The sequence below is a fragment of the Dermochelys coriacea genome, chromosome 8 (genome assembly GCF_009764565.3).
Source record: "Dermochelys coriacea isolate rDerCor1 chromosome 8, rDerCor1.pri.v4, whole genome shotgun sequence".
In the NCBI taxonomy this organism is placed as follows: Eukaryota; Metazoa; Chordata; order Testudines; family Dermochelyidae; genus Dermochelys; species Dermochelys coriacea.
In genome coordinates this window covers 34,631,411-34,657,774 of record NC_050075.1, presented here as the reverse complement: position 1 = coordinate 34,657,774, position 26,364 = coordinate 34,631,411, and the positions used below count along the sequence as shown (strand labels likewise).

At 48.8% G+C, this 26,364-nt stretch overlaps 1 long non-coding RNA gene across 1 annotated transcript; it reads right to left on the bottom strand.

The window, feature by feature from the left end:
• Positions 1 to 13,152: 13,152 nt before the first annotated feature.
• On the bottom strand, positions 13,153 to 25,167 carry LOC122461299. The gene is made up of 4 exons (XR_006283200.1): positions 24,873 to 25,167; positions 20,951 to 20,952; positions 17,029 to 17,036; positions 13,153 to 13,163 (listed from the first exon to the last, which is right to left on the bottom strand). It is a non-coding gene; the product is annotated as an uncharacterized LOC122461299 (long non-coding RNA).
• Between the last annotated feature and the right edge of the window lie 1,197 nt (positions 25,168 to 26,364).

Here is a 26,364-nt window from a genome sequence, read left to right as displayed (position 1 = left end):
AATCACAAGAACATTCTTCCTCTTGATGATACTTGTTGATACAAAAACACCTGGTTAGCCACCACCCCATAACTCTTTCCCTCCACCCCCAAGAAAGGTAGACTACTAGAAATAAGCCATAGTGCAAATTCAAGGAAACAGCTGGATACTGATCCAAACAAATTCCATCATCCTCAGCTGCTGAATATTCATAGGGGAAAAAATAGTAAACAAATGCCCAGATGTGATCTATAATGCTAATTTAACAGCAAACGCAGGAGCTAATAGCATGCACCTCAGCTTCCTAGAGCATATTCTGAATATCCTGAATGAAACAGGTGAAAACCAAACAAGGACAAATTATCATGCCATTCCAAAAGGCACAGGGGGGAACCTCAGTGCTGCTTTACTAACTATTGAAGAGTGTAGCTGGAGCAGTTAGGATTCACCTCAAGTTCACACAGCTTTAGTATAATGAATCATCATAGCTACAGAGAAGGGAATATTTAAAAAAAAAGAGCTGAGACAATGCATAGCAAAAGCCTAAGAATATGAGTTGTTGGCGTCCACACAGTGCAACTACTTGACCTTCTAATTAATATTTTTTTTCCATTTCTATGGCACCTATCTGGAAAGATCCCAAAGAGCTTCATGGCCTAAGGGCATGAAGCACCATTGAAGTGAAGCCACCAAAAGTGTGGGACACAGTAGCCAACTGTGGAGAAGAGGAAATTTTGGCCAAGAAAACCGAGAAAACCTCTAACTTTTACATTAAGTACCATAGGATACTTGGGATATTTAATGTCCATACAGAGCAGACAGGATAGTTTTAGTTTTCCAAGTGTCATCTAAAGAACAAACTTCATGGCACTGGATTATTTGTCTACTTCAGGATGAGTTAATACAACATTCCTAGGATGTGAACCTGACATATCAGGGAATGTAAGAATCCCAAACCAATGCCATACAATTGATTCATCACTTCATGTAAGCTTGTCTCCTTCCTAAAAGGATGACCCATGTACAAATACAAGTTGCTAGGAGGCAGAAGTCAGTGGAAGAAATAGCATCCACCTTGAATCCATATAATTTTTGTCCTTCCATAAAGACTCCAAATTTGTTTACACTTCATAGCATGTTCCATGGAACTCTGTCAATAGAGTTGCATGGGAGCTAAGTGAGGGTAGAAGCTAGTCCCAAGCATTCAATGAAGCAATCGGTGACAATACATGGAAACTGACATTCTTTCCCAAGGTGCCACATGGAAGTGATTTGCCAAGTGATTCCAAAAGAGAGTTAGGACAACTGCTGAGTCAGCCTGAATCCCTGCACTCCTACTTTAAAAGATTAAATCCCTAAACCAGTCAAATTGCTCTGTTCTTCTGCTTTTTGATAATCTGAAATGTCGGAGATGGTGGGGGGAGGGAGGCAGGTCTGCAAATGAGTTTGGTCCGATCCATTGTTATACTGAGGGTAACTCAAATGAACCTCAGCTGCAGATTTAGTCTCTCATTAAGCATTTCACTGGAAATGCTCAAAACACTTGGATGCAAAAAGGCTGCAGAGGAATGTGAAGATTCTCTTGTTCTCTGTGCAAATCCAGCCTCTTTTCCTTTACCACCTGAGAGAAGAGATACATGGGTTTTACCATTGCTAGTCGTAAACTTTCATTGCTTCCCTTGGAGAAATTTCAAGCAAATCACAGACTAGTGTGTTCTCTTTATATCTCTTGCTGCTTTCTGCCTCTCAGCTCTATTGAATTCAATTCTAAACTCTTCTTTTCTAACACTCCTTGCTACTGTATTACACACTGAAGAATATTAATGATATGCCTCTGTAATGCATACATATAGCTGCCTCTTGTTCACTGTGAGGCAGATCTTTAGTTTAGTGTCTAGGCTAAGTAGCTCAGTTGGGTGCTGGGGATATGCACTGAGGGAAGGAGTCCTTCCCACCCAGGTTTCAGAATAGCTGTAAAGCCCTAATGTGTTCCCTCTATGGGGGAAAGTCAGGAGGTTACACATAGCAGCAGATCGTCTCGCCCCACTACATCCCCAACTGCTCCACAAATGTGGACTCATAGGGAGCCTGTAAAGAGCTGGATGGGTGCACCTGCCCCCACACCCACCTAATCTTACCTTTCCTTGCACTTCCTTCAGGAGCTTTGTGTAGCTCAAAAGCTTGTCTCTCTCATACACAGAACATGGTCCAATAAAAGATACTACCTCACCCACCTTGTCTTTGTGATTATTTTTATTTAACCAAGAGGGAAGCTTAGGCAGATAGGTTCAATGACATGCCCCAAGCCACACAGCAAATCAATTAGAGCCAGGAGTAGAATTCAGGTATTCTTGAGTCCTAGCTCTGAGCTCATTCCACTAGACTACAGTATCTTACTGGAAGGTGCCTGGTACTATGGACAAAAGCGATTGGCCTCCCGCCTCATCAAAGCTAGAAACCTGGGCTCATGCAGCAATTTAAGAATCAAAACTTCATCTAAAGGGAGGAACAACCCTGTTGCCAAGGTGAAAAGAATTGCTTCCAAAATGTGATCAGAGAGAGAATTATCAACATAAGTACACTCTGGAGCTCTTGCTTTCAGACAAGAAGATTATCAACAAGAAATCTATCCTATAAGGTAGCTGCTACTGATGGGGAAGTAAAAGGAATGTGGTTGTTCTTATCAGACAGACCTAGGTTGCTCCCAATTGCTGTCAGGTTCAAATATCTTGCTGATAATTTGTCTTAGAATTCTTTCTCATTTAATTTGATTCATCGTCATACAGTGGAAGATCTGTTCAACACAGAATCTAAAGAAAATTCCTGTTGCCCTCCTGCTGTATTGTTTGTGATCTCTCATATCCTGAGTTGGAAACAATATTAAAGGGACACCATCAACTTGATAAAAATAATAATTAAACTGTCTGAAAATGTTGTACCTGCTATTGTTCTGTGTAACACCTCCAATCATTAGGAGTGAAAGCAATTAAATAACATTTCCTCCCTGTGTTTTTTGTTTTGTTTTTTTAAGTTTGTCTACCTTGTGCATTTGGCAGTACTTTGAATACAGTCTCTTTTGCTGTATCTACACTAGAGGCTCTGGGTAACAATTTCCCACCTCTGCTAATACTTGTGCAGCCCCATTGGTTAGAGCACTAGTGTGGACAAGGCTCCAGGGGGCTGCCAGTCATCTAACGTTGTGTCATCTAACCCTGCTCAGAGCAGATCTGAACAATTATATAGCCCCTGCTTCCTGCTGGGTGTTTGGGGCCAGAGTAGGAGAAGGTGATACTAACAAGTAGGCACAACAGAGATCAGGTGCCATATCCTCACATGACAGCTGGATTCTGAAAATCCCAAAGGCTGAGCATGCAGCTGGATCCAGAGCACTCATGCAACTTTCATGTCCAGAGCAGGAAGCAGATTTTCAAATCTCCAGTGCTGTCCATCCTCAGCTTTGAACCATCCCGAGAGTGCCCATAACTCAGCGCCCAAGATGCCCCATTCAAGGTTCCTCTGTCCACATGTCTTCCAAGTCTCAGAACATGATAACCCTACAAGATTTGGGGAGTGTCCTGCATATGGATGGTTTTGGTGCAGAGATGTAAAAGCCAACCTTTTTCTGGTGGCTGCCCATTGTTTTAGAAGAGGCACACGCAGTTTGCCGGAACAAGGCAAAGACAGGTGCACCTGATTTAAATACTACCTTAGTGCACAATCTCTATATTGGTGGCTTCATTAAGATCATTAAGATTTCAGTTATTGATGCCATGCAAATATGTATTGTAATTTCCTCCTCTGAAGAATTGTGTGCCTGGGCTCCCAACCACCCTCTTTCTTCTGAGGGCTAAAACAGGGTTCCCCCTTTACAATGGGCTTGTGTGCTGCTTCTGTGTCTTGCACTCACTAGACATTCAGGCTTGCCCAAAGAAATCAGCCAGAATGAAAACTTCCTGTACAGATTTTAAAGATTTATCCCATTGTGTCTCTGACCTCCTCAGAACGATGCTTAAGAAACGTTCTTGAGCAAAGAGATCAAACAATTGGTCATAGTTTTCAGCCCCCTTTCCCTTTGCCCATTTTCTCATTAGGTCACACATTTTATAGGTGTACTCACTATGACTCATGCCAACACTTTTCTTGAGATTTCTAAATTTCAACTGTACACTTCAGGAGTAACATGAAACCTTTGCAAGACAGCTTTATAAAACTCAGCATATATCAAAGCTTATTCAGTTGGCATTTCATTAAATATATTTAAAGCTTTAACCGAGAGTTTTTCAATCAGTTTGAGGACTTTCTTATTCTCTGGAACTTCATGTACTTCACATAGCCTTTCAAAAGTGGTAAGGTATTCTTTGATAAACTCTATGTCTTTGTATGCAAGGTTCAACTTATCCCAGCTTGGTGATCCTTGGATGGAGGGAATACTGGGAGATGGTGGATTCTGACCCTGCCTGTCCATTATGCTCTGGGCATGCAGCCTTTCCTTCTCTTTTTCTTTGGATTCCTTCTGTTTTGGCTCCATGGCCCACTGGTGTGCTGCTTCTTGCTGCTGCCTTTCTGCCTCTCTCTCCTTGGCTCTCATCTCTGCTTCTCACATTTGGGGTTCATGCTCTTTGTCTTTCTGCTCATTCTCCAGCCTGGCCAGCTTTAACAACATGGTGCTTTGCTAACACTCATGTTTCTGTTTTACTTTTGTTCTATTTGCCTTATCCAAAATAAACAGAAAATAATAAAGCTGTAACCATTATTTTGACTGTTTCCAGCCACCACGCTTGAGAATCACTGAAAACTGTTCCACCAGTGCTTCCAGTGTAAATCTCCATTAAAATATCTAGCTTTGTATAAATCCTGCTTTGACTACACCACTGTCACATTCTGGGTGCAATCTAGACCAGGGAGGGGTTATGTCGCCACCTGCCTGGCAACCCTGAGTGCCTTACAATGCTCTGCTGTTGTAACTCCCAACCTGGGATCCTCACAAACAGAATTACCAGCGGGCAGGTCACATCCTGAGTGTCTGTGTATAGCTACAGCCTGGTCCAGCAGCTCTGACCCCAGCTGCCTGTCAGCAACACACTACTCACGCTCAGGCTTTTACCAGCCTTGGTTACACTACTTGCAGCATGACCCCAACACACTCCCAATCCTGAATTTTCCCAAAAACATGTATTCTGCAGAATCCAGCCTTCCCCTGGGCAGTCCAAATATTAAGATCCGTTGATCTAGTAAAAAGTCAATATTCAATAGTTTGCTACTTTTATTGGCGTTACCAGCTGAGTTTGAACACAGCACTGGGTTGCTTTAAATTAAAAAAATAAAGCAGAACAAAAGAAGATAAGCTATTAAATGAATTCAGGTATAAGAGATAAAGTTAGAAATAATTACAAGCAAATCAAAATGAAAGCACTCATCTAAAATTTAATCTAGCAAGTATCAGGGGGTAGCCGTGTTAGTCTGTATCCACAAAAACAACAAGGAGTCCGGTGGCACCTCAAAAACTAACAGATTTATTTGGGCATAAGCTTTCGTGGGTAAAAAACCACTTCTTCAGATACATGGAGTAAAAATTACAGATGCAGGCATTATATACTGACACATGAAGAGAAGGGAGTTCTCACAAGTTGAGAACCAGTGTTGACAGGGGCAATTTGATCAGGGTGGATGTAGTCCACTCCCAATAATTGATGAGGAGGTGTCAATTCCAGGAGAGGCAAAGCTGCTTTTGTAATGAGCCAGCCACTCCCAGACCCTATTCAAGCCCAAATTAATGGTGTTAAATTTGCAAATGAATTTTAGTTCTGCAGTTTCTCTTTGAAGTGAGCTGTAGCTCACGAAAGCTTATGCTCTAATAAATTTGTTAGTCTCTAAGGTGCCACAAGTACTCCTTTTCTTTTTGCGAATACAGACTAACACGGCTGCTACTCTGAAATCTTTGAAGTCTGTTTCTGAAGTTTTTTTGTTCAAGTATAGCTACTTTTAAATCTATTATAGAAATCCCAGGAAGATTGAAGTGTTCTCCAACTGACTTTTGTAAGTTGCCATTCTTGATGTCCGATTTGTGTCCGTTTATTCTTTTATGTAGGAACTGTCCGGTTTGGCCAATTACATGGCAGAGGGGCATTGCTGGCACATGATGGCATATATAACATTAGTAGACGTGCAGGTGAAATGAGCCTCTGATGGTGTGGCTGATGTAGTTGAGTCCTCTGATGGTGTCGCTAGAGTAGATATGGGGACAGAGTAGGCAACGAGGTTTGCTACAGGGATTGGTTCCTGGGTTAGTGTTTCTGTGGTGTGTATTTGCTAGTGAGTATTTGCTTCAGGCTGGGGGACTGTCTGTAAGCGAGGACTGACCTGTCTCCCAAGGTCTGTGAGAGTGAGGGATCGTTTTCCAGGATAGGTTGTAGATCGTTGATAATGTGCTGGAGAGGTTTTAGCTGGGGGCTGTATGTGATGGCAGTGGTGTTCTGTTATTTTTTGGGGGCTTGGCTGTAGACAATGGATCGTGTGATATGTCCTGGATGGAAGCTGGAGGCATGTAGGTAATTATAGCAGTCAGTAGGTTTCCGGTAGAGGGTGGTGTTTATGTGACCATCACTTATTTTGGTTCAAGGCTTTGTTCAAGATGGCCCTTCTCACCCACACTATTTCAAGCAGTAAAGGCAACAACATGGAGTCTGGTGGTGAAGGAAGCACCATGCTCTTTCTCCCCACCTGTTTTTGCTGAAATGCAAATTTGTTGTGTCTCCTACCATCTCCTCCCCCGCTGTCTAGAGGACACTGTTTACTACACATGTTCCTTTGTTTAACAACCTTTGCCTAGTCAGGGCTGGGTGGTTCTGAATATGTGATTGGGCAAGAAAATGGCAGATGAAATTCAATGCTGATAAATGCAAAATAATGTTCATTGGAAAACATAATCCCAACTATACATACAAAATAATGCACTCTAAATTAGCTGTTACCACTTAATAAAGAGATCTTGGTGTCATGGCTAGTTCTCCAAAAACATCTGCTCAATATGCAGTGGCAGTCAAAAAAGCTAACAGAATACTAGAAACCATTAGGAAAGGGACAGACAATAAAACGGAAAATATAATACCACTATATAAATCAGGGGTGGCCAACCTTTGGCTCCGGAGCCGCATACGGCTCTTTAGAGGTTAATATGCAGCTCCTTGCATAGGCGCTGACTCCAGGGCTGGAGCTATAGACATAAACTTTCCAATGTGCCAGGAGGTGCTCACTGCTCTACCCTCTGCTCTGCCCCCACTCCACCCCTTCCTAGGGTGACCAGATCGCAAGAGTGAAATATCAGGACACATTGGGCAAGCTGGGTGGGGGTAGCGGTGGAAGAGAGCCACAGGTGCACAGCCCCAACCAGAGCCATGAGAGGGGGTGCACAGCCCTAGGAAGCTGCAAGAGGGGTGTACGGCCCCTGTTGCAGCCCGTACCACAAGCCAAGGGGCAAGGACTTATGGCCCCAGCCCCCAACAGAAGCCATGGAGCCAGGGGCACAGGTTTCTCCTCCCTCCCTCCCAGTGCCCTTTCTCATCCCCCCACCCCCACAACTAAACAATACCCCACACAGACCCCCACTGCCCAGTGCCCTGACACACAAAGATCTCCCCCACTGCCCAGCACCCCCGAACAGACCCGCACTGCCTAGCACCCCAAAACACACAAACTTCCCCCAATGGCCAGCACCCTCCACACCCTCACAGCCCAGCACCCCACACCTCCCAGACACTCACTCCATCACACCCTGCCCCCTTCCCTGGCTGCACTGATCAGCCGTGCTGGGAGGTCTCTGGTTCCTAAGGGCAGAGCGGCGAGGGGGGTCTCCAGACTCTCCACGTGCTGCGCCTGCCACAAGTGCGAGCTCCGTGGCTCCCATTGGCCGGGAAAAGTGCCAATGGGACCTGCTGGAGCTGCGGAGCGGGGCTTGCAGGTGGGAGCAGCCCACAGAGCCCCCTACCCCCCCCCGACCCTAAGAGCCAGAGGGATCTGCCAGGGGTGGGGGGTCCTGGCAGTGCCTACCTGGGGCGGCTCCCAGGAAGGATCTGGCAGGTCCCTCTGGCTCCTAGGATCAGGAGCGGCCGAGGGGTCTCCACGTGCTGCGCCCATCACAACTGCAAGCTCCGTGGTTCCCATTGGCCGGGAAAAGCACCAATGGGAGCTACTGGAGCTGCAGAGCAGGGCTTACAATCACCGGCAGCGCAGAGAGCCCCCCGCCATGACTCTAAGAGCCAGAGGGACCTGTCAGGGGGCGTGGTGGGGAGTCCTGGCAGTGCTTACCTGGGGCTGCTCCCAAGAAGCATCTGGCAGGTCCCTCTGGCTCCTAGGATGGGGTGGGGTGGGGTGGGGTGGAGGGCTCTCTGCCTGCTGCCGGTGCCTGCAAGGCCCACCCCGCAGCTCTGATTGGGCAGGAGGGAGATGGTGCAGCACGTAGAGACCCCCTCCGCCGCTGTGCCCAGGGGTCACCCACACTGCAGGCTTCTGCCAGCGGGCGCACGGGCGTGCTGCCGGGGGTTGCCCCAGGAAGCGCCGCCACACCAGCCCCGGGACTTTGGCAGTGATGGTGAGCAGTCCATCCCTGATATTGAGACAAATCGGTTAAAATCGGGACAGTCACAATAATATTGGGATGTCTGGTCACCCAACCCCTTCCCCCAAGGCCCCGTCCCTTCCCCCAAGCCTGCCATGCACTCACTGCTTCCCCCTCCCACCCTCCGAGCCACCTGCGCATGTGAAACAGCTAATTGCAGCAGGCGCTGACTGGCAGGGCTGCTGGCGGGTGGGAGGCACTGAGGGCTGGAGCGGGGTGGGAGCTGATGGGGTGCTGATGTATTACTGTGGCTCTCTGACAATATACATTTGTAAATTCTGGCTCCTTCTCAGGCTCATGTTGGCCACCCCTGATATAAATCCATGGTACACCCACACCTTGAAGTTGACAGATTTCCACTCTATACGGCTAAATTCAGTGCCTTGCATAATCACAGGTTTCAGAGTAGCAGCCGTGTTAGTCTGTATTCGCAAAAAGAAAAGGAGTACTTGTGGCACCTTAGAGACTAACAAATTTATTAGAGCATAAGCTTTCGTGAGCTACAGCTCACTTCATCGGATGCAGACTCCAACGAGAGACTGCTGAATTGGAATTAATTTGCAAACTGGATACAATTAATTTAGGCTTGAATAGAGACTGGGAATGGATGAGTCATTACACAAAGTAAAACTATTTCCCCATGGTATTTCTCCCTCCCACCCCACCCCCCACTGTTCCTCTGATATTCTTGTTAACTGCTGGAATTAGCCTACCTGCTTGTCACCATGAAAGGTTTTCCTCCTTTCCCCCCCCTGCTGTTGGTGATGGCTTATCTTAAGTGATCACTCTCCTTACAGTGTGTATGATAAACCCATTGTTTCATGTTCTCTGTGTGCGTGTATATAAATCTCTCCTCTGTTTTTTCCACCAAATGCATCCGATGAAGTGAGCTGTAGCTCACGAAAGCTTATGCTCTAATAAATTTGTTAGTCTCTAAGGTGCCACAAGTACTCCTTTTCTTTTTGCGAATACAGACTAACACGGCTGCTACTCTGAAACCTTGAATACTGTGTGCAGGTCTAGTCATCCCATCTCAAAAAAGAGATATTAGAATTAAAAAAAGTACGGAGAAGGGCAACAAAAATGATTAGGTGTATGGAATAGCTTCCATATGAGAGTGATTAAAAAGACTACAACTGTTCAGCTTGGAAAAGAGATGATAAGGGAGGAGATGATAGAGATCTATACAATCATGACTGGTGTGGAGAAAGTAAATAAGGAAGTGTTATTTACCTCTTCGCATAACACAAGAACTAGGGGTCACCCAATTAAATTAATAGGCAGCAGGTTTAAAACATAAGAAAGTACTTCTCCACACAACACACAGTTAATCTGTGGAACTCATTGCTGTGGGATGTTGTGTAGTCCAAAAGTATAATTGGATTTAAAAAAATTATATAAGTTCCTGGAGGATGGATCCATCAATGGCTATTAGTCAAGATGATCAGAGGTGCAGCCCCTTGCTCTGGGTGTCCCTGGACTCTGCCAAAAGCTGGGAATGAATGAGAGGGGACGCCCTGTTCTGTTCATCCCTTCTGAAGCACCTGGCTACTGTCAGAAAACAGGATTCTGGGGTAGGTGGACCATTGGTCTGACCCAGTATGGCCATTCTTACGTTCTTAATAAAATCCTACACAGGATTTCATAACTTTACATATTATGTTGCAACTTACATTTCACCATGATAATATTGTCCAGTGAGTTATTAATTTTCAAATGATACCTCACATGGCATGTTTTATATAAAGATTATTATAATAGTTTTTAGAGCATGAATACAGGGGGGTTCCTAGCGTCACACAGAGTGAAGAGTTAAGCCAAGGTTCAAACCAAGAGTCAATACCAGGTATAAGGATCCATGTTGGGGTTCCAGGGGTCCACTGGAAGTCAGAATCCATATCAGAGCCAAGGTCAGTACCAGGAGTTCAGGCACAGAGGAGCTAGGGATACACACTGTTATCTGGACATTTGTAGGCATGTCCTATGCCCTTATATAGGGACAAGAAGCCAGTCACGGATCGCTAAGACCACTGAAAGTCAGATCACTGGAGGTGGAACTTCCTGTGGCATTGAATTTCTGCAGAGTGTCGGTGGCAGAAAGTGACCAGAGTCCAGCTACTGCTGGGTGGTATTGTGGGTGTGTTAGTTGCCTGGTAGCCCTGCCGGGCTGGTTCAAGGCCTACTGAGCGATACACATTTACCTCTAACTGTGAATTCCCCGATTTCCTAACAAATGTATTTTTTCAAAAAACTGCAACATTCCCTTAGGGGGAAAAGTCTTTAATAACAAATATTTGCAACTTTTAGAACTTATTGATATTTTGTGCCTGGAAATTAGGTTTTTAAAAATATTTACAAATTCTTCAATGCAACAGGTTGTATGCAGAGCTAACGATAAACCAGGTTCCATTTTCTGAGCCTCCCAAATGATACTTTCAGTTACAGGCAGAGGTCTGATGAGAACAAAAACAGTGGTGGTACTTATCAAAACTTCACCCACAAATTAAGCTCCACCCACATGAATAGCTAAAATTCTCTTATTCTTGCCAAAATGAGACACCATTTACACTAAATTATGCAGTGTAAAAGGGCACACCTGCCTTGTAGCACCTCCTTCTGGCCAACTGTGGCTCTTCTGAGGCTGCTTACATTTCCCCTTAGTTGGGGCAACAAAGGGTTCCCTTTAACAATCCAGACAAGAGGAAGTGAAACACTCCAATTAATAAAAGGAGGACTTGTGTCACCGTAGAGACTAACAAATTTATTTGAGCATAAGCTTTGCGGATACAGACTGACATGGCTGGTACTCTGAAACTCCAATTAATGTAAATGTGGCTCCATTTAAGGAAGCCCCCTGAAAGAAGCCCTTGAACAACCATTTTAAGCTCTTACCTCAAAACCCAGGTGTAATGGGGTGGACTAGGCCCTCAGGCCCCCTGCTGGAGGCCTGCCAAGGGATTTGTGGAACGGGTTGAAATAGGGGCAGGGAGGGGGTGGAGTTGGGGCAGAGACCTTGGGGAAGGGGTTGGAATGGGGGCAGGGAAGGGGTGGGAAGAGGCAGGGCAGGGGCAGGGCCTCATGGAAGGGGTGGAGTGGGGCCAGGGCAGAGGGGGGAGGCTTTTGTATCTTTGTATTAAAACAGGTTTCAGAGTAGCAGTTAGTCTCTAAGGTGCCACAAGTACTCCTTTTCTTTTTTTGTATTAAAAGGTGTCAGTGATGTGGCCCTCAGGCCAATGTACTAGTCCTCATGTGGCCCTCATGGTGATTTGAGTTTGAGATCCCTTAAGTAGAGAGAGAGTGCAGGCACACACACTTGGCTAGGGGTGCTTGCAAGAGGTGAGTCACCCCCGTTACACCAGGTTTGGACTACTCAAGACTTAAAAGTCCCAAAACAAATAGTCTCCAGGTCTAGTCAGAACAATCCTCAGGGATCCTCAGGGGAAGAGCTCACCATCCCTTGTCAGTTATGCCATTTCTAGTCTCCATGCCCCCACCTGCTCTGTTTCCTCTTCCTGTTTTAAATAGGGCAGACATCAGGTGAAGTGAGCTGTAGCTCACGAAAGCTTATGCTCAAATAAATTTGTTAGTCTCTAAAGTGCTACAAGTACTCCTTTTCTTATCAGGTAAAGCAGTAACCCTCCTTGATTATATGCAGATTGTTCTGATCGCAGCTTCTGGACAACTCTTAAAAAGTTGTACACCCCATCACAATCAGGTATTCATTTCAGAATTCAATTGTGCAGTTCTCTGAGCTCCAGTGGGCTCCTTGAGCTAGGCTCCCCATCAGTGGGACTTGAATACATCCATGGACTCTGCTAGGCTATTGGCTCTGTTTTGACGGGGGAAAAAATAAGTGGGGGTATCTCCCATATGCCACCACTTGTCATAAAAAGAGCATCACTCAGTAAATTGGGCAGATCTGTGACCCTCCCTCTCCTCTCCTCCATGAGGGATGAAATAGCTAAAAGAGTTAACATATAAATTATCATCACAGCATCTGAGTTAACCCCTCATTGAGACACATAGGGTGGTTCACACCAATCAGAGCTATTTTTCCAGGCTCTTTGTAGACTCATCACTGCATTGATTACAATCAGCTCACATTTTGAGGCTTTTGCTGCAACCCCAACAGCTAGAGATTTAGGGTATGTCTACACTGGAAACTTCAAAGCGCTACTGTGGGAACACTCCCACAGCAGTGCTTTGAAGTGCGAATGTGGTCGCGCACGAGTGCTGGGAAAGAGCTCTCCCAACGCTCCTGATAATCTACCTCCACGAGATTAGCTCCGAGCACTGGGAGCACGGCTCCCAGCGCTCGGAGCCTGTCTACACTAGCACTTTAAAGCGCTCAGACTTGCTGCACTCAGGGGTGTGATTTTTCACACCCCTGAGCCAGCAAGTTAGAGCGCTATAAAATGTAAGTGTAGACATACCCTTAGGACTTGTTTACACATCAGTTATTCTGGAATAAGGCAGGATGTGAGTTTAAAGTGGAATACCTATCCTGGAATAACTCAATATGTGGATTCTCTTATTCTGAAATCAGAATGCCTTTTTCTGGGTTAGCTCACTCTACTTCAAAAATAGCTATTCTGGAATAATTCTGTGTGTAGACAAGGCCTGCCTTTTTATATGTGAAATGAGAGCTGAGATGCTAGAAGACAAGATACTAGCATCACAGAAGTGCTGCTATGCTGTTTGGATATAGAGCAGCTGTTTGCAAGTTCTGGATACAAGTGCCCAAACTCTGCAGTGCCAACGGTCCACAATACCTTCTTCTCACTTATTTTTTCTGTATGTTTGTATGACATTTAAAAAATTATTGCACAAAACCCTAATATTTGCTTATTTCTGGATCTTCCTTGATAGAGGATTAGCAAAAGATTCTTGGTTTTGTTTGCAGCTGATCAACTTTGGTTTTAGGTAGCAATCCCCTAGAGAGGGTAACCACAGACTGTAATTTAGGACTTACCAGGTCACCTTTGTCTCTTGGGCTGCACTTTGGACAATATTGTTTTGGACGGGGTGTCCACATATTGAGGCTATCAAGAAATGATGGGGGAATTCACACTGCCTCTTAATCCACTCCAGAATAATAATCTTTTCAAATGCTATTGAGAGCAGGAAAATTCTGTGCTAATTCAGGTAGCTGTAATTTTGTGACACAATATATTCTGACATCACTGCAGCAGAAGCTCTACTTAACAGCACTGAAATGAACAACTAGGCACAATGAATGACAATGAATATGAACCTCCCACTATCCTTGTTTGCTGAAGGAGACAATAGGAAGGTCCAATGAAGCTCAGCTCAAAGCATAAGGCCTTAAGACTCAGAGCCATTAGTATTCCCATGAGAGATGGGCCTCAGTTAAAAACCCAGAACCAAATACCCCGAGCTCTGGGGAGTTCCCAAGCGTCACAATTCATGCTCATTTCCACTTGCAGTGGGTTAAAACCCTATTGCCTTATGGGCCAAGTCCTCAGTGCTACAAGGCCCCTTCCATGCCTCTGGGCTCCCTTGAGTCCACCCTGCTGGTCAGGGAAGGGATCCCTATGTGCTGTGTAAGGTGTCAGTGCCCCCACTCCCGCATGCTACTTGGGGAACAGAACTGCACAGGTGTCACTCTATGACTGGCAAAGTGTGGGTGTGATTTGCCCCTAAGAGCTCAGTTATTGTAACCAGACTTGGCCCCACTCTGGATCAAAGGCACAAGCTTATAAGTGTCTGGGAATTTCTCTTCCTCTGCAGCATCTGAGGAAATGTGCCTCTTCTTGGTGATTACATATGGACCTTACCCTGGATAGGAAGACCATACATTAGATCCCACAGCCTTTTTTTAAATTATTTTTTTGTAATCAGATGAAAAGCCTTTCTCCAGAGTCTTGTGGCAGAGTGAATGTGAGAACTGTAAATTATTTATAACTGACATGCTGAATCAAGAAACAATCTTATTTCTATTACAGCAATGGTGCCTATGTCATGCTAGGCTTCTGTGCTGCTGTTTGTCGTGTGCTCTTCAGTATGGGCCTCGATTCCCCCACATCTGGCCTCCATGGATCGAGATCCTTGCCTAATGGCTAGGCAAAGAACTAAATCAAAATGAGACTGTGAGGAAAAAATGAGCAAGCCCTTGGGAATGCTCTTGAGTAACAGAGAGGATAACCGGGCTGGATAATCACAAGCCTTCCCCCTCTGTTCCCAAGAGACAGGAACAGTGTAATATCAAACAACCTGTCATGAGATAGCAAGCACTTACAGTGTTACCCAGGTACAATAATACCAGTGATCAAATAATAGAGTCTTCACGCAACTCCCCCTATGCCAGCCAGCACAGCAAAGCCCTCCGGTTGGTTTCCTAAGCCTCCAGTTTAAGCGCCAATCTGCGCGATGGATCTTTCACAGAGTCTTTGCCCAAACTCCCCCAAGGAAGAGAGAGAGAGAATATTTACCATTGCAGTGTCTTCTGGAGTTCTGCACTAGGAAAAAGGGATGCCAAGGGATAGCTTCTCCTGTGAGCTAAATAGAAGCAGAGGCATTGTGCTACAGGAACTGATCAAACGGCTTCCAGGACTCGGCTGGAGGTCTGGGCCATTTGGGCAGACGGTATCGAGCATCCCAGCCAGGGCTGACTCCAGGGTTTTTGCCGCCCCAAGCAGGGAAAAAAAAACAAAAAACTTGCCACCGAACAGGGAGGCGGAATCCTGCCCGCTGAGTGCGAAACGCGCTGTGACGGAGCAGCCACCGAATTCCCCCTGCCACCAAGGGCGAATTGCCGCCCCAGAGCCCAGTGTCCTGCCGCCCCTTTACATTTGCCACCCCAGGCACCTGCTTGGTTCGCTGATCTACTGGGTCAGGGCCCAAGCCCACACCTGGTGCACTGTAGGGGTCCAGCACAGCTCAAGAAGGGGATGGCACTGCCTGTAAAGGGCTCCTAGATAGGAGAGCTGTGTAGCATGTTCTCCCCTGATGGGAACCCCAAAGCAGGTAGTAATGGGAACCCCCTCTGCTTATAGCCAGGAGCTGCTCTGCCCTGCCCCACAATGGATTGTACCACAGGGAGGCACAGCCTTTCACAGCACTCCGAGGCATGCCTGGGAAGCACAGCTCTATGACTGCAGGGGGAGGGGAACAGCATGCCCTTCCACCCTCCTGCACACTTGCTGCTGTGGGAGGGGTGGGACTGCGGCTCCGTCCTTCCCCACCCTTCCCTGTACCCTTTGGGGTGGCTATGGCCCCCAAGTGCTAGGGGGAAGCAGTCCTGCATTTGGGGGGCAGTGAAGTGACAGATTGTGTCTGGCAGCTTGTCAGGGAGACTTCCTGTCACACTCCCTGTCTTTATGCAGCAGCTGGGCATGCTCTGGCCCTAGAGCTCAGCCATAGGGCTGATGTGGCTCACTGTTGTGCATGTTGCCCTACAAGGAAGTCTGGCATTTTCAAGTGTGCATTGGTAGATCAGTAGCCTAAACTTGGCATGATTTGAAAAAACAGTGTTTCAGCTCCAGGTGGGAGAGTGACCGTTGCAAAACAAATCAACTTTTGGAGCTAGGTAAAACATAACCAGTTCCCTCCCATCCTCCCTCTTCCTGGATCTGAGAGAGGGAGACACAATGCACCTGGTCTGCCGACAGCAGCCAGAGAGCAGGATTTCCACATGTCCCTTTGATGAACTAGCTGGGCCTGCAGCCAGCTAGTCACCCATGCTCCTCCGCAGTTGGACTTGGCTATTCCCCACTGCCCCAACATATGGAATGGTTCTGAATAGTGACTGGCTAAGATCTACAGCAGGGGTTCTCAAACTTGGGGTTGTGACCCCTCAGTGGGGATCACAAGCTGTCAGCCTCCACCCCCAAACCCTGCTTTGCCGCCAGCATTTATAATAGTGTTAAATGTGTGCTTTTAATTTATAAGGGGGGTCGCACTCAAAGGTTTGCTGTTTAAGATGAATTCAAACTGGAGCAGGTACAGAGAAGGGCTACTAGGATGATCCGAGGAATGGAAAACTTGTCTTATGAAAGGAGACTTAAGGAGCTTGGCTTGTTTAGCCTAACTAAAAGAAGGTTGAGGGGAGATATGATTGCTGTCTATAAATATATCAGAGGGATAAATACAGGAGAGGGAGAGGAATTATTTCAGCTCAGCACCAATGTGGACACAAGAACAAATGGGTATAAACTGGCCACCAGGAAGTTTAGACTTGAAATCAGACAAAGGTTTTTAACCATCAGAGGAGTGAAGTTTTGGAATAGCCTTCCAAGGGAAGCAGTGGGGGCAAAAGATCTATCTGGTTTTAAGATTCTACTTGATAAGTTTATGGAGGAGATGGTATGATGGGATAATGGAATTTTGGTAAGTAATTGATCTTTAAATATTCAGGGTAAATAGGACTAAACCCCTGAGATGGGATATTAGATGGATGGGATCTGAGTTACTACAGAAAATTCTTTCCTGGGTATGTGGCTGGTGAATCTTGCCCATATGCTCAGGGTTTAGCTGATTGCCATATTTGGGGTCGGGAAGGAATTTTCCTCCAGGGCAGATTGGAGAGGCCCTGGAGGTTTTTCGCCTTCCTCTGTAGCATGGGGCATGGGTGACTTGAGGGAGGCTTCTCTGCTCCTTGAAGTCTTTGAACCATGATTTAAGGACTTCAATAGCTCAGACATAGGTGAGGTTTTTTGTAGGAGTGGGTGAGATTCTGTGGCCTGCGCTGTGCAGGAGGTTGGACTAGATGATCAGAATGGTCCCTTCTGACCTTAGTATCTATGAATGTATGAATCTCTCCCCATTGGGAAAAGAAAGCAGAGGAATTCATTGCTCATCTCCTTGCTTTTTTAAGGGGGAAGCACTGCTGGCCTGACTGCCATGGGGATTTGGAGAGACAGCCAAGATGAAGGGGTCACTCATAGTTCTTCTTCGAGTGCTGTTCACGTCCATTCCACATTAGGTATGCACACGCTGCATGCACGAGCGTCGGAAACTTTTTCCCTTTGCGGCTCCCGTCGGGCCAGTGGGGCCACCCCGAGTGTAGCCACTGCACCATGCAAATATACCCCCGATGGCCCGACCCCCTCCAGTTCCTTCTTACCATCTTTGGCGGATCTGGAACAACCTTTCTCTCTCTCTCTCCTAGAAGAGCAGTCCCTTAGCATTTAGAGTAGCTGTTATCTGTTCATTAACATACCTATTGTGGACACTTAAGTCATCAGGTGCTTGGAGGCCTCCAGCACCCGCCCCAGGCCGGGGGCATGCCGCAGGCCCATGGCTTCAAGGCTTGCGCCATGTGCCGCAAACCTATGCCGGTTAGTGACCCCCACGACTCATGTCTATGTTGCCTGGGGGATGGACATCAAACTGAATGGTGTAGGATTTGCAAGGCGTTTAAGCCAAGAACAAGGAAAGAAAGAGACTTTTGTCTAAAGCAGCTGTTGATGGAGGCCGCATTGCAGCCGCTGGGCCAGGAGGATCCGATGCCGGCTCAGGCTTCTTTGCTGCATAGTTCCCCAGAGCCGCCAAGAGACCCGGCACCAGCTAAGCACAGTAAATTGTCGGTTCCAGAGCACCAGGCTAGGCCCTGGCACTGCTTGTCCTCCCTGGTTGCGGCCCCCGGTGCAGCCGAAAGGAAGGCGCGGTCATTCCCCTCACAGGAGGCCGCTGCCTCCCAAGGCCCCGAGCGCCAATAAGAGCGGGAAGGCCGCAGTATCGGCGCCAACACCGGTGGTCCCGACAGCACAAGCTCCACCGAGCCCAGACCTATGTGAGCTCAGTGCGGACGATGGGCTCGAGGGCATAACGGATCAGTCCTCTACATGTGGCACCTTTGAGGCTGCAAAGGACCTCACTGAGCTGTCGGCAGCGAGCCCCTCCCATATGGGGAGAACCCTCCGGCACCCATGTTTCAGGTGCCATCAGTGGGTAAGCTGGCAATGGTGTGCTGCTCGAGGACACTGTCCCGGCACTGCTCTCGGAGTTGGTCCTGGTCGAGCTCCGACTCCGAGGACTCACAGTTGTCAGAGGCCCAGAAGGAGGTTACGTCACCAGTAGTGGGTCGGCGAGAAGAAGCACCAGAAAGGGCACGCCGCTCTCTGGCACCACCCAGAAACCGGTGCCGGGAGGAGTTGAGACAGCCCTCGCCAGAGGACTCCTGCAGACGGTCCCGGTCCAGGGAACGCTGGCACCGGTCCTGGTCCCAGTCCTGGTCCCGGAGATACCGGTACCGCTCCTGCTTCCGCTCAGCCAGGAGCCGCTTGTTCTCCCGCCAACGCAGATAGTTGGCACCACCATGGCCTTCGCGATTGGCGTCGCCGCAGTCCAGCGCCTATTCCGGCCACTATAGCTACCCACACTGGGCCCCGGACAGCAGGGACCCTCAGGGGGGCTGGCAACTCCAATGGGGGCCGCCAGGCCATTGGCCCTTCTGGACCCCCTGGGCCTATCAGTAGCACCAAGGGGCCCCATCTGGGGCAATTTACTTGGTGCAGTGGTCCTGGTCCCCACACCGATGCCAGATGGTGCTGGAGGCTACAGTATCCAGGCCTCCAGCATCCCCCCAGGATAAACCGGAGAGACCAGCACCGAGTCCGGTGCCATCCCATGGACTCCCACCCTGGCCTCAGCAAGAGGCCCCTCCCACAGGAGAAGGGGAGCAGGAGGACCAACCAGAGGGAGTCGAGCAGCACCTAACCTCCTCGTCTTCCCCGGATGAGGCAGTGGCGGGTACAGAGGTGTCTGGCCCTCCGCCAATAGACCATAGAGCCCCCAGTAATTGCTGCGCAGGGTGTCCCAAAACTTAGGGTTGCAGGCCGAGGAGACGGTTGAGCAGGAGGACCCCATGGTGGACATCTTGAGCCCTGAAGGTCCATCCAGAATAGAGCTCCCACTCATTAAGACCATTCAGTCCAACTATAAGATTATATGGCAGACCCCAGCCTCCAGCGCTCCAACGGCCAAAGGAGTGGAGCGTAAATACTTTGCCCCATCTAAGGGCTATGAGTTCCTGTTCTGCCACCCGAGTCCATGCTCCATAGTGGTCTCAGCGGTGAACGAAAGGGAGCACCATGGACAACAGGCCCTGGCCCCTAAGGCCAAGGAGGCAAAACGCCTGGACCTTTTTGGCAGAAAGGTGTACTCATCTGGGGGCCTTCAGCTGAGGATTGCGAACCAGCAGGCCATCCTCAACAGGCACAATTTCAACTCCTGGGCAGCAGTGGGGAAGTTTAAGGACAACCTCCTGCAAGGTTCCCAACAGGAGTTCATGGCCCTGGTGGACGAGGGCAAGGCAGTAGCCAAGACCTCTCTCCAGGCCTCCCTGGATTTGGCAGACGCGGTGGCTAGAACAATCGTGTCAGGGTGGTCATGAGGTGCTCAGCGTGGCTCTAGGAGTCAGGCCTGCCGCCCAAGGTCCAGAATACACTCCAGGACCTCCCCTTCGAAGGGTCCGGGCTCTTCTCGGACCAGACAGACACGAGGCTGCACAGCCTCAAGGACTCGTGAGCTATGCTTTAGTCGCTGGGTATGCACACCCTGGTGACCCAGAGGAAGCCCTTTAAGCCACAGCCTCCCCCTCAATGCCAGTACCAGCCTCACCATAGGCATGAGCCTTACCATAGACGAGGCAGGGATAACAGGCGATGGCGCAACAACAATAGTAACAATAATGAGCCGGGCCAGAACCAAGGCCAGCACAAACCCCAGCCGGGCACTAAGCCAGACTTTTGAAGGTGCGCTCGAAGACAGCTTACCAGACCAGTCACCGGATCCGTCCCTTTGTTTCCTGAACCGCCTGTCCCGTTTCTCCCGTGCGTGATCCAGACCGTTGCGTCTTATGCATGGTGCGGAACGGGTACTCGCTGCAGTTTGCCTCCCTCCCCCCCTTCAACCCCCTTCACCGTCCCTCTTCAGGGACCCCTCTCCCGAGCAACTCCTACAGAAGGAAGTCCGCTCGCTGCTAGAGGCGGAAGCGGTAGAGGTGGTGCTGCACAGCCTAAGGGGGAAGGGGTTCTACTCCTGGTACTTCCTCATCCCCAAGGCCACAGGGGGCCTTCGCCCCATCCTAGACCTGTGTAGGCTCAACATGTTCCTGGTCAAGGCCCGGTTCTCCATGGTCTCTCTGGGCACCATCATCCCTTTCCTGGATCCAGGGGACTGGTACGCTGCCCTCGACATGAAGGACACGTACTTTCATATCGCCATCCACCCAGCACATTGTGGTTCCTACGCTTCACCATGGTCCAAGAACATTACCAGTTTGCGGTTCTCCCGTTCGGTCTATTCACAGCCCCAAGGGTGTTCACGAAGTGCATAGCAGTGGTGGCGGCCTTCTTACAGAGGCAGAGAATCCAGGTGTACCCATACCTCAACGACTGGCTCCTGTTGGGCCGATCCGAGGCAGAAGTGCGGGGCCATGTGGAGGTGGCCCTGAGATTGTTCTGTGAGCTGGGGCTCCTGGTGAACGTCCCCAAGTCCACCCTCATACCCACGCAGAGAGTGGAATTCATAGGGGTGGTCCTGGATGCGGTGAAGGCCAGGGCAAGCCTTCCAGTATCCTGCTTCCGGGCTATGCAGCAAGCGGTGGCCTCCCTGCGCCAGTTTCCAACGACAACGGCCAGGTGCTGCCTGCGGCTGCTGGGCCACATGGCAACATGCAAACACGTGGTCAGACATGCCAGACTGAGACTCAGGGCTCTGCAGGCGTGGCTCGCTCGGGTGTACAGCTCAGGAAGGGACCCCCTGGACTTGGTAATGACAGCCCCAAGGGACATGCTGGACTCCCTACTGTGGTGGCAGTCCCAGCCTGTGGTTTGCGAAGGCATCCCCTTTGCCGCCACAACCGGACCTGACGCTGGTGACGGATGCGTCAGACCACGGATGGAGGCTCACCTGGGGGACCTCATGACGCAGGGCTTGTGGTCCGAAACAGAGCGGTCACTCCATATCAATGTGAAGGAGCTCAGGGCGGTTCGTCTCGCCTGCCAGACCTTTCACGCCACTCTGAGTGGTCACAGCATGACAGTTCTGACAGACTACACTACTGCTATGTTTTATATAGACAAACAGGGTGGGTCTCGTTCCTCGCCACTCTGTCGCGAGGCTCTCCTCCTCTGGGACCTTTGCATAGCCCATGCAATTTACCTCGAGGCGTCCTATCTCCTGGGGGATATGAAACAAGCTGGTGGACTCCCTCACAGGTTGTACTGCATGCACGAGTGGACGCTCAGGGCGGACGCTGTGCTTTCGCTCTTCCACAGGTGGGGGTTTCTCCGGGTAGACCTGTTTGCCACCAGGGCCAACATCCAGTGCCCGTGGTTCTGCTCGTTCCAGGGCTGCAGCCCGGGCTCACTCACGGACACGTTTGCGATCCCGTGGAAATGGGGCTTGATGTATGCCTTCCCCCTGCTCCCATTGGTGCACAAGGTCCTACTCAAGGTGCACAGGGACAGGGCGGCAGTGATCCTCATTGCCTCAGCCTGGGCCCGCCAGCATTGGTACACATCGCTCCTAGAGCTCTCGGTGGAGGCCCCAGTAGTCCTGCCCCTACACTGGGACCTCATTACACAGGATGGCGGGTAGCTTCTCCACCCTGACCTGCAGTCACTGCACCTGATGGCGTGGAGGCTCTGTGGCTAAAGGCCCTGGAGAGCCAGTGCTCCCATCCCATGCAGCAGATTCTGCTGGGCAGTAGAAAGCCCTCTACCAGGGTGGCCAATATGGCCAAGTGGAAAAGGTTCTCCTTGTTGGTGTGAACCCCGACAGGGGCGGCTGTGCCAGGCCCTGGTGCAGGCTATCTTGGAATACCTCCTGCACCTCAAGCAGCAAGGTCTAGCCCCGTCCTCACTCAGAATGCACCTGGCAGCCATCTCCGCCTTCCATCCGGGGTTCTCGGGGGGCTCGGTGTTTTCCTACCGAATGGTGGGACGGTTCCTTAAAGGTTGGAGAGGGTGTTCCCATACGCCCACCAGTCCCTCCATGGAACCTTAACCTGGTTCTCTCTAAGCTCATGGACCCCCTTTCGAGCCCCTCGCTTCCTGTTCTCTCCTCCACCTTTCCTGGGAGGTGGCATTTCTGGTTGCCATTACCTCGGCCAGAAGGGTATCCGAACTGAGGGCCCTCACCTCTGAGCCATCGTATACAGTATTTCAGAAAGACAAGGTGCAGCTCTGGCCGCACTCCAAGTTCCTCCCTAAGGTGGTCTCCCAATTCCATTTGGGCTAGGACATATGTCTGCCGGTGTTATTCCTGAAACCGCATACGGACCCGAGTCACTGCACCTTGCACACCCTGGATGTGCGTCGAGCGCAGGTGTTCTATTTGGAGCACACCAAGCCCTTTCGCAAATCTGCACAGCTGTTTGTGGCTGAGGCCGAGAGGATGAAAGGCCTCCCAGTGTTGGCGCAGTGGATTTAGTTTTGGATTACAAGCTGCATCTGGGCGTGCTATGAGCTCACAGTTGTTCCAGCCCCGGTGGTCACGGCCCTCTCGATCAGGGCGCAAGCGACTTCCATGGCGTTCCTGGCACAGGTCCCGACCCAGGAGATCTACAAAGCAGTCACCTGGTCCTTGGTGCACACCTTCACGACCCACTACGCGGTCAACCAGGAGGCCAGAGAGGACACGGTGGTTGGCAGAGCGGTCCTCCGAGCAGTTGTTCCATGACTCCAACCCTCTTCCAGAGGTAAGCTTGTGATTCACTTAATGTGGAATGGACGTGAACAAGCACTCAAAGAAGAAAAAACGGTTACTTACTTTCTCGTAACCGTTGCTCTTTGAGATGTGGTGTTCACGTCCATTCCACCACCCACCCTCCTACCCCTCTGTTGGAGTCGCTGGCAAGAAGGAACTGGAGGGGGTTGGGCCGGTGCGGGTATATATGCACAGCGCAGTGGTGCCACTTGGGGGGCCCCGCCAGCCCGACGGGAGCCATTAATGGAAAAAGTTTCCGACACTCGTGCATGCGGCGCGCGCACACCTAATGTGGAATGGAGGTGAACAACACATCTCGAAGAACAACAGTTACGAGAAAGTAAGTAACCGTTTTTTGCTTGCTGTCCACTAACCCCCAGCAGGCTTCTGTTCCAGAGATGACCTGATGGCCCTGACTGTACTGTGTTTGCGAGAACCTCAAGGATTGCCATGCAGTGACATTTACATGTAGTAAGGTGCAACGAGTCCTTTAGGAAACAAGAGCCTCGGGGCTAGGATTTTGCTTGCTAAAATCCTGAACTCAGCCAAAGGCCTGGCCTTGGAGTTAGAGCTGGGTTTGAACTGCTCATCTGGAGGAAGCTCTAATGTTGCTGTTCCCCTTGTCTATATCTTCTACTGTTGTGTGTTTAACACTCTCACCATCACACCCACACAGCTGCCTATGGCAATCTGATAGCCCTCTGCCCAAGGACACCCCCCCACCCCACCTGCAACTGTTAGCAGGGTTAACAGCAAGTCCACTAGCATTGCTTTGTGAGGTCATAGGGACTTTGGGGACTGGTGGCAGTGGGGGTAGCGGTGGATACTCTTCATTGTGTGTTTGTTAAATAATCTGGTTAGGGTCTTGTTTGCTTTCCTGATCATTCCCTTTTTTCTTCCTTCTTCCCTTCCCCTCCCCTCAATACACATTGTCCCTGGCTCCCACTTGTAATTTTTTATGTATGTATCCTGACTGGCTCAATGACTCCCTGCAATATTACGTTCTCAGAGGCAGGGCACTACCTCCTGTGGACACAGCCTCATAACAGCTGGAGAAACAGTCAAGGCTAATTCCCCACTCTGGCACTTTGAATGCAGAAGGTGGGGGTCCACAAGGATTCTAAAATTAGTACTGGCCCCTCCAGGCTTGTATTGAACTCCCAAGGTCACAGCTTTTCCTTGACCTTGGATTGGTAGATGCTGCCACCACCCAAGTGCAGAACCCCTTTGAGAGCCCAGGAAGGCGCACTTGGGAATTCCTTTCTGTAGGGTACCCTCAAGCCCTTACATCCCACCCCAATCTAGGGAAGAGCTGAGAAAGAAAAAAAGAAAGAAAGAAAAAAAAAAAGAAAAGGAAGTCAGCTGCTGCCACCAGCTAATTAAACATGTGCATAAACCTCTTAAGACACAAATATCCAATTCTGTTCTTACAAAAGATAAATTTTATTAATAAAAGAAAGAAAATACATCTTGGAACTCAGGCTATTGCTAGATTTTAAAAGAGCAACTACAAGGATTAAGCACCAGTAATAGCTTTCTTGAGGTTCAGCTTAAAGGTTGCAAGCAAAACAAGAGCACCAGGGGTTAGTTCAGAGGAGTCCACAAGCCATAAAGAAATAAAAAGAGATAAACCTAATTGCATCTTCCTAGACATTTCCTGATCTACTTACATATCTGGGGTTTAAAATGAGTAGTTACTAGGTATGATACTGAAGATTTTTCATACCTGGCCCCAAGCTTCTAACAGCATAACTGTTGCCCTCTTTGCCTCTCCCCAGGAGAACAACCACAGAGACAAAAGGGGAGTCTTTTTTCAATTTTAAAAAGTTCTAGTCTTCCCATTGGCGTTTTTGGCCAGGTGCCCACTCACTTCCTTTTACCTATGCATAGCAGTAAGACTTTTTAACCCTTTACAGGTAGAGCAATTAGAGAACAGCTTCTAAGAGGGATTTTATAGCTACTGGCTGGCTGGGTGTCCATAAAAGGGAGCTGCCCCCTCCCTTCATTTATCACAGGAACCATGCGTGAAAGAGAAACAACTTTAGAGCCTGTTGCCTGTAAACCAAGGAGACCATGAACATGGTCAATGCCACCTCAACTGAAGGACCTATGTCCCTCAGATACAAAGCAAGCACCACCTTTGGAATAGGGGTTTCATGCAGGCACGTATCTGGTAATGCAATCTTGAACAGTGCCCACAGTTGCTATTGCCACTATGATCAACTAACTAATGTTGGTTATGCTGGATGGATGAGTCCTTAATTACAGGCTTATTTTTACAGGTAAGAATGAGAGCATGGGTTTTTTTGACCTACAGCTGTCATGTGTAAAGGAGTTGCTTTCAGAGATTTAACAATTCAGAGGAGTGACTGTGGGAGTTTCTCCAGAGAAGGATTGTGAGGCTAAACTTGCCTTTTTGTGTGTGTTAAATGTTTCGGAACAGATGGAATTTACCAGGGACCCAGTGCTTACTAATTAGACTACAGTATGGGGAGTAGGGTATTAAGGGATCTCTCACTGACCAAGGATCAGGAAGAACTCCAAGGTTGAATAGCTCACTGTCAGCAAATGCAATTGTGTATTATTACGGATGCAGCTCCATGAATGTGCACAGCCCTTTAAAGAACAAATAAAAGACATAGCCCCCATCCTGAAGAGACTACAGTCTAAGATTAAGTATAGCATAATGAGAGCTAAGAGGAGATGAAAGGGAACAAGGATCAGAGAAGGGAGGACAAGGATAATGTAAACAACATTATGCGGCTGCTGGAGTGGGTTTGGAGGGCTCTGGGGTTAGGGATTCTTTAATTTTGTTTTTCAGTTGAAAAGCTGAAGTCATTAACTATTGCTGTAGAGTCAGTCTCTCTCTCTCTCTCTCTCTCCCTCTCCTCCTCTATTCCTTTTGCTCATTTGTGTGACACACTGAGGTAGCAGGGGTGAGAGGGCTGAGGTGATGTGGGAAGAAGAGAGCAAGGAAAGGAGGAGCAGGAAGATAAGCCACGGTGCATAGTTAGAATAACTTGGGGACAGACAATGAGCGACTTAACAACGATGCAGATGAATCAGTTAATGGCTGAGGCAATGGCATCTACCTT